We start from the raw sequence: 11398 nt of genomic DNA, 5'->3' as shown, positions 1-11398 counted from the left end.
AGCTTGACATACATTGCCCACAAAAATAACTGAATTATGAATTAGACTATTATCTATCTATTATCTATCTACATCTTCATTTGTTACATTTTGTTGTATTCTTTAATCCATATTTAAGATGAAATCTGAGCTTTTAGAATTCATGTTTTATTTTATTTTTGCAATAAGTTTCTTATTAATCAGAAAAAAACTTCATAAGGTTAAACAGCTGCTCAAAAAAATCATTCAGCAAAACAAATAATTTGACACATTTTAGATAAAAACACATGTAAATGTATCATTATACCTGAATTTGGGCTTGACATGGAAGATTTGGTCATGAAGCATATTTGTTTAAATCATTATGAGAATAACAATGACAGTTTTAATTTTTGATAGTTTTTTATACATAAACATTCATAAGAAGTATAGTTTTTTCCTCTTTAATATGTAATATTTTATGTATGCATTGTACTCTCTAGACTCTTAATATTGTTGTATACTATGTAATGAAAATAAAAAAACGGGAATCCGTTTGTTACTTTTATAGTTATAGTCCTATATTTTTTCAGAAATATAAATGTAAATCTGAATAATGTGTAGCCCAGAGCCATAGAGAAACTCTTTATGGCTCTGGTGTAGCCTACCTACATCGCTCTCACGTGCACTACGATGCTGGCACTGAATCAGTTGCCGAGCAACCAAGACGCCGCGGCTCACAACAGAAGGTAATTTCTGTTGACCGACAGAGACTTTATCCAATGAGAATAGAGAAAACAAATGACGCGCAGCATTTTAACCAATCCGCGTCTTTAATAGGCGGGGGAGGCGTTAAAAGAGGAGCAAACTTGACACAATTTACCAAAGCAAAGCTGCCGGTAACGTGCGAATTCAAGGATGAACAAACGCCGACAGATATTGGACGCCAAAACTAAACGATTAAGTATAATTTCACGACGTTCACAGCTGTTCAAAACAGCTTAGAGTGTTATACCTCTAGTGATTATGTTTGAAAACACACTCAGTTGGAACTTGCGTACCTGTTTGGAGATATGTAACATTAACTCAAACAAACAGATCTGTGATTGCCGGTTTTGACAGCTCCATATTTAACGTCTTTTAAACTGTCGACGACCATGTCGACCGACATAAGCCTGCGTGAGCTGGTGGATCTCTCCATAGGAACTCCTGATGTTGGATCTGTCAATTTCAGCGCGCTGCACACTTTACTGCACGCCATCCTGGGACACCTGAAGATCGAGAGGGTCACCACTACCTGGAAGGAGGTGGACAACGACCATGACAGCCCGTCCCAGACTAAAGCCCTACTGCTGGACAGCTCGAGCCCCTACAGGGTGATGGAGGAGAAGGTGCGGCGGATGGAGGAGAAGATGTGCGCGCTGGAGTCTCTGCCCAGCGCCTCAGAGCTCATGAGGTCCGACACCGCGCTCAGCGACATGTGGACCCTCATGCAGCTTCGCGGAAAAGCGCAGGCCAACGAGGATGGAGTGTCCAAGGTAAGAGACACCTTTGTAGACAAGAGGAGACAAGTACCACAGTAAGGCCACTGTACTGTAGTACTACCGCAGAACATAGTACGGCTCTGTTTAGTATGGTATGGTAATGAAAACATCATGTTTTTGGACATAAAGCATGGTATGTGAATGAACCATATACGTACCATGTTAACCCAACTGACTTTAACTTATCGAAAAATATCGGAGTTAAAGTAACGCCAGTTACTTTGTTTTCCCATTTATTGACTGACAGATCTCCTGTCCCATGTTGACAGAAATCTTAGAAATCTTAAGCGTGCAAACCTGCAATAATTAAATATGTTAAATAACAAAGATGTTTTACATGTTGAAATTACATTTTACATTTGCACAAAAATAGAACATTTGTATATTAAAAATGAGAAAATGCACAGATGAGAAAAAGTAACGCAAAAGTAATGTAACGCATTACTTTTCAAGAAGTAATGCAATTAGTTACTTTTTTAGGGAGTAACACAATATTGTAAAGCTTTACTTTTTATAAAAAGTAACTAAGTAATGCAATGAGTTACCTTTTTAGGGAGTAACACAATATTGTAAAGCATTACTTTTTATAAAAAGTAACTAAGTAACGCAATTAGTTACTTTTTTAGGGAGTAACAATATTGTAAAGCATTACTTTTTATAAAAAGTAACTTAGTAACGCAGTTAGTTACTTTTTTAGGGAGTAATGCAATATTGTAACGCATTACTTTTCTTAAAAAGTAACTGAGTAAGGCAATTTGTTTCTTTTTAGGGAAAAATGCAATATTGTAACACATTACTTTCCATAAAAAGTAACAAAGTAAACTAATTAGTTACTTTTTAGAGAGTAAAGCAATATCGTAATGCATTGCTTTCCATAAAAAGTAACTAAGTAACGCAATTGGTTACCATTTCAGGGAGTAATGTATGATTTTCTATAAAAAGTAACACAGTAACCTTTTTAGGGAGTAAGATAATATTGTAAAGCAAAAGTAACTAAGTGACGCAATTAGTTACTTTTTATGGAGTAATGCTATATTGTAAAGCATTACTTTTTAATAAATAGTAATTAATGCAATTAGTTACTTTTTTAGGGAGTAACACAATATTGTAACACATTTTCCATAAAAAGTAACTTAGTAATGCAGTTAGTTACTTTTTTAGGGAGTAATGGAATATTGTAATGCATTACTTCCCAAGAAAAGTAACTTACCATGGTGGTTAGTTACTTTTTTAGGGAGTAACGCAATATAGTAATGCATTACTTTTCATAAAAAGTAACTAAGTAAGGCAGTTTGTTTCTTTTTAGGGAGTAACCTAATATTGGAACGCATGACTTTCCATAAAAAGTAACGTAATGCAATTAGTTACCTTTTTAGGGAGTTACGTAATATTGTAATGCATTACTTTCCATAAAAAGTAACTAATTAACGCAATTTTTAGGGAATAAAGCATTATTGTAACCCATTACTTTTACAAGTAACTGCTGATAATTTAAGTATTGATAATTAAATTAGTTAATTAGATCATCTAAATGCTGTACAACAAAATTAATTAAACACACATCCACAGTTATTTTGGAATGACAGGAAGAGAGGTCTACTAAACTGAAATTCAAAGAATTTCTTTAAAAAAATGTATTAGTTCAAAGAGCATTTTTGTGACAAAACATGAATAATTTATTTAACATTAATTCTGAATAATTATGCCAGTGTGTTCCCTGATATGTAAAATACACTTTTCTCAAATTACACTGACAAAATTAATGAAACAAATATTGACCTAAAGTTGAATAATTTGGTTGAATTTTAATGTAATTATATTACGTAATTATTTTGTGAGTGAATTGGATAATTCTGCAAAATGAATTGCTCTTTCACTATGGGGCCAGTCTGGAGAACTACTTTGACCAACTAGCAGTTAACCAAGAGGAAATCGGACTCACTATTCTGTTTCATATTGGGCCAATCTACCTTTTTGTAAGTGAATTTAAAGTCTAGTTTAAGACGTTTATGCAACTGGCACCAAGTCTGTAAAATACACAAGTACACAATGTTCTTTAATATTAATATAGTACATTGTGTCAAGTATTTTACACACACACACACACACACACACACACACACACACACACACACACACACACACAGTTAACACAAAGAGGAGCAACATTAAAAATACAGGTAAAACACATTAAAAAAAATGAAAAATTCCATCTTTTTACTTCCCGTAAGAGTGGGCACTGACATTTGTAAATTTTATGAGAATGGCTTCTAGTCTCATCTGTGTCCAGCTATTTTTAGCTGTACAAAACAGCTAGTTTTGCTGCTTGATTTTGCAAATTTATGTGTCTTACCATATTATTTTAATATATTATTTTAATTATGAACACACTGGTTTGTAGTTGTATGCAGATTAGCGAATTATGAACCAAAGTCTCGCCCATAGGCTTACTTCCATGTTGAAGAAAAAGGTGGATAAAAAAAGTAAAGGTATTCTCAGTTGAGCTGTCATGTATCACAGCCCAGGCCAGTGAGCTGCTCCTCTGTTGGGGGTCTGCAGGAGGCTGAATGTTTCATCATGTGTCTCAGCTGTAGATGACTGATGACAGACCACAGAACAATGAGCGACAGACACTGAGCTCCATTCTCAAATAACACCATCTGTGTCTCGTGTTCCACAAACTACATGTTTGTCACACTCCCTAAACCCCTGAGATACTTAAATATCAGTGATGGACGTCAAATAACAGTTCCTGTTTACCACATGGACACATTTTAGAAGTGCTGCAAGTTTATTTTAGACCACAGTTCTTGAACACAGCTTGTCACCATATGCGCAGTAGATATGTAGCGTATGATGAGGCATTATGAAAAAGTCTGGAGGGTAAATCCATTTGTTCTGCGCACTATTTATGGTATGTTTGCTGAATGTTGATTTGCAAACAACAGTCTTTGTGGTTTGCAAATAAGATATCAGGTACTATTCAAAAGTTTGGACACACCTACTCATCTACTTTTAACTCTCTTGCCGGCAGCATTTTTTGAACAAATTTGCCAGCAACATTTTTGATAATTTTCACAAAAATTTCATGGCCCCCAGAATATTTTGTTGTATAAACATTTGAACATGCAATACATCAAAACTTTAAAACAAAAAATCCATTTTATTGTAACTTTAAGCATTCTTTTTTTTAACACTTGAATGTAGGTAAGTTTCAGAAAAAAGATGCCATAAAGCACAGGATGTCATAAAGAGCCACGATCAAAAAAAACTTTCAGAAACATGTAAGAAACCCAGAAGTGTGTTTTCAGCACAGAAATACTCGATTATACATCCAAATCGTTTTTCGAAACTTTGGCCATGTTTAGCAGGACAATCCAACTCTTTAAAAATAGCTGCGTTTCCATTACCCTTTAAATTGCACAAATTGAAATTGCTAATTGAAAGTATGCCTAATGGAAACGTGTCAATTGCACAAAGACTCCCATATATTGTAAACAAGTTTTTATCAGGCAATTCGAAAAAGGAATATTTTGCAAAATAGCAATGGAAATGTTTTTTTTTTTTTTTTTTTGCATTTACAGGTCACATTCAATTAGATATAACCAAAATCCCACAAAAATCCGTTGGTATGGCTTATCGCGGGAGGCAAAAATTACGTTTCAGTCGCATAACATTGGTTAATAGAAACGCCGTCATTTCGCAATACTTTTTAATCAACATTTACAAATATCGCCAAAGTTTTGTGCAAATCTGTAATGGAAACGTGCCTAGTGTAAATAACTTAACATGCATGAAACAGCATTGGACCCCCCTTTAAGAAGATGCATAATAGCACCCCACTTATATTCACAAGAGCGAAAACTTGGAAACAGAAAATTCCACAAATGTTGTCTCACAAATAACTGAAAATTGCATGTTTACTGGCTAAAGAGTTAATTTATTATACCTTTGTACCTTATTTACTCCTAAAGGGTGAATAACAGTGCCTTAAAACTGCGAATTAGTTCCTTAAATGTACATACATGGAGGGTTAAACGCATTTAAAAAAAAAAAAATTAAGCTGAAAATGGTCAGTAAATGCCCCTCATTTACATGACCATAGTTTTTAAAATGTGTTTAATCCTTCGTTTACACTACAATGCTGTTTTGCGGACCTGAAAATGCAAACGTTTGAAAACGAGTTTCGAAGTGCACGTTTTTGAAAACTTTACTGTTATTAGCGCAAACAAAAAAAGCTATTTTTTTGCAGTTTTTACAGGTCCGATTGTTTTGTCAGCAGACAACATTGTCGCCTGTTTGCGAAAATTATAAAGAAAAATTTTCTGTTGTTGTGAAAACTTAACTTTGATAGTAGGGTACAACGGGGCTAAAGGCACACCCTAAGAACAAAAATGTGCTTTTTACTGTAGCCAAAGTGTACGATTGCAGAAAAAATATATACAGTTGTATTGAACAATTATGGAGCAAAACATTTTGTGTGAAAATAAATCATAGTGTTTTTTGTTTTTGTTTAAAAATCGCGTGTATGAGGTGGCAAAGGTGGGCCTTTTACCCCACACACGGGGTAAAAGGCTCACTAGAATGGGGTAAAAGGCACACAGTATTGATACAAATAATGTTTTTTTTATGTCTAAGTTACTTGTTCAGAATAACCACTTCAGCAAAGTTTGTACAATTTTGGCTTATTTTAATTTAAAAATATATTAATTCATAGTTCAATAAATATACTGTCATTAAAGGAACACTCCACTTATTTGTAAATAGGTTCATTCTCACAACTCCCCCGTTTTGAAATCCATTCAGCCGTTCTCCTGTTCTGGCGATATCACTTTTAGCATAGCTTAGCATAGATCATTGAATCCTATGAGACCAATAGCATCGCCTTCAAAAATGACCGACGAGTTTCGATATTTGTCCTATTTAAAACTTGACTCTTCTGGAGTTATATTGTGTACTAAAACCAGCAGAAAATGTAAAGCTGCCATTTTCTAGGCCGATAAGATTAGGAACTATACTCCCATTCCGGCGTAATAGTCAAGGAAGTTTGCTGCTGTAACATGGCCGAAGCAGGCGCAGTAATATCACGCGGCACAGAATCGACTTTGCAATGCTGCACATGATCTTGTCAAGCATCAGCCAAAAATTGCACGTGTATCTTGAAAAGCGGATGTTTTCTAATATCAAGGTGGCTTTACCCCGGGGCGCCTTTTTCTAAGAAATTCATTTGGATAACTTTAAAGGTGATTTTCTCAACACTTCAATTACTTTGCACCCTCAGATTCCAGATTTTCAACTAGTTGTACCTAGGCCAAATATGGTCCTATCCTAACAAATATATCAATGGAAATTGATTATTTATTCAACTCTCAGATGAGGTATAAATCTGGTTTTGTGGTCTAGGGTTACATTTAATTCAATGTCTTGGCGTTTATATTTTTAGTGTATAAACTGTCACTACATACATTTTAGCCCATCTATCTTAACTTCAATAGGAAAGTCAAATACAATACTATTGTAGCACTAATAGTGCCCTAATGACACGTCTCACATGACATTCAGTCTATCCTGAGCTGTGATGGCCTCCCCTCCACATCTTTCTCCATCCGATAAGCCGTCAGTAATTAACCTCCCGCAGAGCCGCCGTTTCTTTCACAAACAGTCCAGTGACGTGAGTGCACGGGGAGGTCCTGCTCATCTTCTTAATCATTAATGTTTCGCTTGGACATGTTTGGAGTCATCCATGGTTATCCGCCAGCGCCCTCGGATGACCCCTGCCACCCAGCTGCCAGCTGAATCCGGGGAGGCCGAACAGGAATGAGAAGCACGGGTGACTGCGCAGCCCTCTGTTCATGGAGTTCAGGAGCGGAGCCAGCGGGACGCTCGCTTTACACATTGTGCAGGTTGTCCACAGCAATGCTGGCGTCAAAGTTGAGACATAGTGTGTCACGGTGACTGTGACTGCACAGGAAACTCCGGCTCATTTGAGTGATACGCTCGGTGAGGGATGTCGAGGGGGGTCCGGATGGGAATGATTGACCAGGTGTTTTAGAGCTGGTTGTGTGGAAGGAGAGGAATCAATCCGATGAAGTTTGGGGTGATCCCTACTATACGCACGTCAGTTACTCGGAGCAACCGATCAGACGGTGTGGAGTAGAGATGGGCACTGTGCCCTGATACCGTGGGCACCCTCACTAAGTGACACAAGATTCATATGACACAGGACTATTTGGCTGTATGGAGATAAGCTGTGCCAAGACAAATATCTGAAGAGAAATGACTCATGTCGTTAAAGAACAAATGAGGTCTGACTTGTTAAACAGCTTTTGTGTATTGTTTATGTTTGCTGTGAGCCGCTGAACTAGATTCTTATCATATCTGATTACCATAAACAAATGGGCTATCAGGTGCATAATGGCAAATTGTCTTTTACAAAAAGGACTCAGACGGGAACACAGTACCTGATGTTCAAAAAGTTCACTTTCAGAACAAACATTACATGTAATGTACTCAGCCCCTTGTCATCCAAGATGTTCATGTCTTTCTTCAGTCGTAAGGAAATTGTTTTTTGAGTAAAACATTTCAGGATTTCTCTCCATGTAATGGACTTCTATGGTGCCCCCGAGTTTGAACTTCCAAAATGTAGCTTCAAATGGCTCTAAACGATCACAGCCGAGGAAAAAAGGGTCTTATCTAGCAAAACGATTTTCTAAATAATTTATAATTTATATACTTCTTAACCTCAAATGCTTGTTTTGTCTAGCTCTGAGTGTAGTCTGTGTAGAGATTAAAATATATATAAATTGTTAATGTTTTTAGAAAATAACCAATCGCTTTGCTAAATAAGACCCTTCTTCCTCAACTGTGATCATTTAGAGCTGCATTAAAACTGCATTTTGGAAGTTCAAACTCGGGGCACCATAGAAGTCCATTATATGGAGAGAAATCCTGAAATGTTTTCCTCAAAAAACATAATTTCATTACGACTGAAGAAAGAAAGACATGAACATTTTGGATTACAAGGGACTGAGTACATTATCTGTAAATTTTTGTTCTGAAAGTGAACTACTCCGTTAATAACAGTAATAACGTTTTTAGTGTTTTACAATATGGGATAGTTCACCCCCAAAAAAATGCAAATTCTGTCTTTAATTACTCACCCTCATGTCTTTTCAAACCCATGAGTCCTTTGTTCATTATCAGAACACAAATTAAGATATTTTTGATTAAATCAAAAGCGTTCTGAACCTGCATAGACAGCAAGAGTTGTGGTACTTTTTCTAAACGAATGACATGAAAGAGATGAAATTGTTGAAAAAGTTGTTCATTTGTTTTCTTTGCGCGAAAAAATTATTCTCAAAGCTTCATAACATTTTGGTTAAACCACTGATGTCACATGGACTATTTTATTGATGTCCTTACTACCTTTCTAGGGCTTGAATCTATGCAGGGTCAGAAAGCTCTTGGATTTCATCACAAATATTTTTATTTGTGTTCTCAAGATGAACGAAGGTCTTATGGGTTTGGAATGACATGAGGGTGAGTAATACTAATTATTGACAGAATTTGTACTTTTTTGGGGGGACTATCACTTTAACACTGCATTTGTTCAATCAAAAGTACTGTAAACATGATAAATATTGTAACTTTTATTACTTTGCTGAATAGAAGTCTTCATTTTCTACTTTGAAGAAACTTGCTATCTTCTCATATTAATATTTAAGTAGTATTTTACATGGTACTCCTGATAGTGTAGCATTTGGTGTACCACATGATTTTGATTAACATGGTACATGGTACAAAAAACCAGTCTTATGTAGAATGGGTATATTTGTAGCAATAGCCAAAAATACATTGTATGGGTAAAAATTATTGATTTTTCTTTTATGGCAAAAATCATTAGGATATTAAATAAAGATCAGGTTCCATGAACATATTTTGTACATTTCTTACTGTAAATATATACAGTTTAAATTTTTGATTAGTAATATGCATTGCTTAGAACTTTATTTGGACAACTTTAATGGTGATTTTCTAAATATTCTGATATTTTTGCACCCTCAGATTCCAGATTTTCAAATCGTTGTATCTTAGCCAAATATTGTCCTGTCCTAACAAACCATACATCAGTTCACATTTTGGTACACATCCAAAAACAAAACCATGGTGTTTTCTTGGTATAAAAAAACAGGGTACAATACATTTCCAAAAATGACCAAATAACCATGGTAATTTTCATGATTTAAATTTTTCGCATTTTTTATTCACAGTATTACTACGGTATATACAAAAATAGAAGATATTTCCATCTTGCATATCCATAAATAAAAGATATTTCCATGAAATGTGTCCAAAGCCATAGTATTTACATGGTATGATGTTCCTAACATGCACATGGTCTGAAAGAAAAAAACTAAAAAACTAAAATGGTATGCAGTGTTTGGGAAAGTTACTTTTAAAAGTAATTAGGGATGTAACGATATTATCACTATTGTGGTATTGCGATTAATATTATCGTGGTCACATGATGATATAAAATGATAGGTCTTCTGGGCAATAAGTATAGATTCTTTTAAATATTCAAACATAAAAGGTATTTAAAGTTGTGTTTTAGGCAATTATGCTTTGCCACAGTGTCTGTCAATATGCATAATATGGCTTAATCCCTTCATCAAATTTCTGTTTTCTCTGCATGTTTCATACCTATGAAATATTAACAGGTTAATAGCAGGTAATAGGTGCTTTTTTGCTAGTGTTGTATATTAATTAACAAGGAAGGTGTTTCTTTTTATGGATGTTTCCACAGGTATCCACAACACGGTCTCTGTGTGTGTGTGAACATTCAGTAACAGTTGTTTCATATGTTTGTCATCTTCACCTCTCTCAGTACACTATTCACCCCTTCAGTCTAATAAGTGAAACCCAAGATAAATTTGTTCATCTAACGGAGCTTCTCAGGGGAACAAACAGCAGTAAGAGTAAAAGAGGTTAGACATCAGGGGTTACACAAACATATCGAAAAGCAGGCGGACAGCGATGCCACATCCTATTTGATTCAAGAGTGATTCCCAGGCCTGTGTGGTGTCTTGGTAACCTCTGTTTGGGTTAAAGGTCAGAAGTTCTCCATGCTCTCACAAAGAGTATATTACTTACCTTTCAAAGAAGGATGTGCTTAACTGATTCAGCAGTGCTCTTTCAGAGTTTTAGCCTTCCTCAAAGTTCAGGCAAAAGGGATCATGGGCTTTAAAGAGCATGTTAATTTCCCAGTAGGAGGGGTATGAAGTAAAACCCACTTAATCTTCAAAGACTAAAGTTATTTCAAATCCTGTTTTCTTCCCCAGTGTATGGCCTTAATACAAGACCTGCTGATGGAAATCCAGACGCTCAAAGAGTCCAGAGACGATCTGAGAGAGGAAGTTAATGCTTTGAACGGTCAGCTCAGCCAGGTGCTGCACACAGCAATATCACTCGCTATACAAAACATTTCTTCAAATAAATATCCAGCAGTTGTGAGACTTGATAACATGGTGTTGTCTTCAGCTGAACATGAATGAGTTGGCGGACCATATCTTGGCTATGGAGAAATATTGCCACCAAGTGGAAGATCTGGACAACACTACAGTGAGTATTGCTGTTAAAGGAGAAGTTCACTTCCAGAACAAAAATTTACAGATAATGTACTCACTCCCTTGTCATCCAAGATATTCATGCCTTTCTTTCTTCAGTCGTAAAGAAATTGTTTTTTGAGGAAAACATTTCAGGATTTCTCTCCATTTAATGGACTTCTATGGTGCCCCCGAGTTTGAACTTACAAAATGCAGTTTAAATGCAGCTTCACAGGGCTCTAAATGATCCCAGCCGAGGAAGAAGGGTCTTATCTAGTGAAATGATTGGTT

This window comes from Garra rufa, chromosome 1 (assembly GCF_049309525.1).
Source record: "Garra rufa chromosome 1, GarRuf1.0, whole genome shotgun sequence".
Lineage (NCBI taxonomy): Eukaryota > Metazoa > Chordata > Actinopteri > Cypriniformes > Cyprinidae > Garra > Garra rufa.
Note: the sequence above shows the minus strand (reverse complement) of the source record.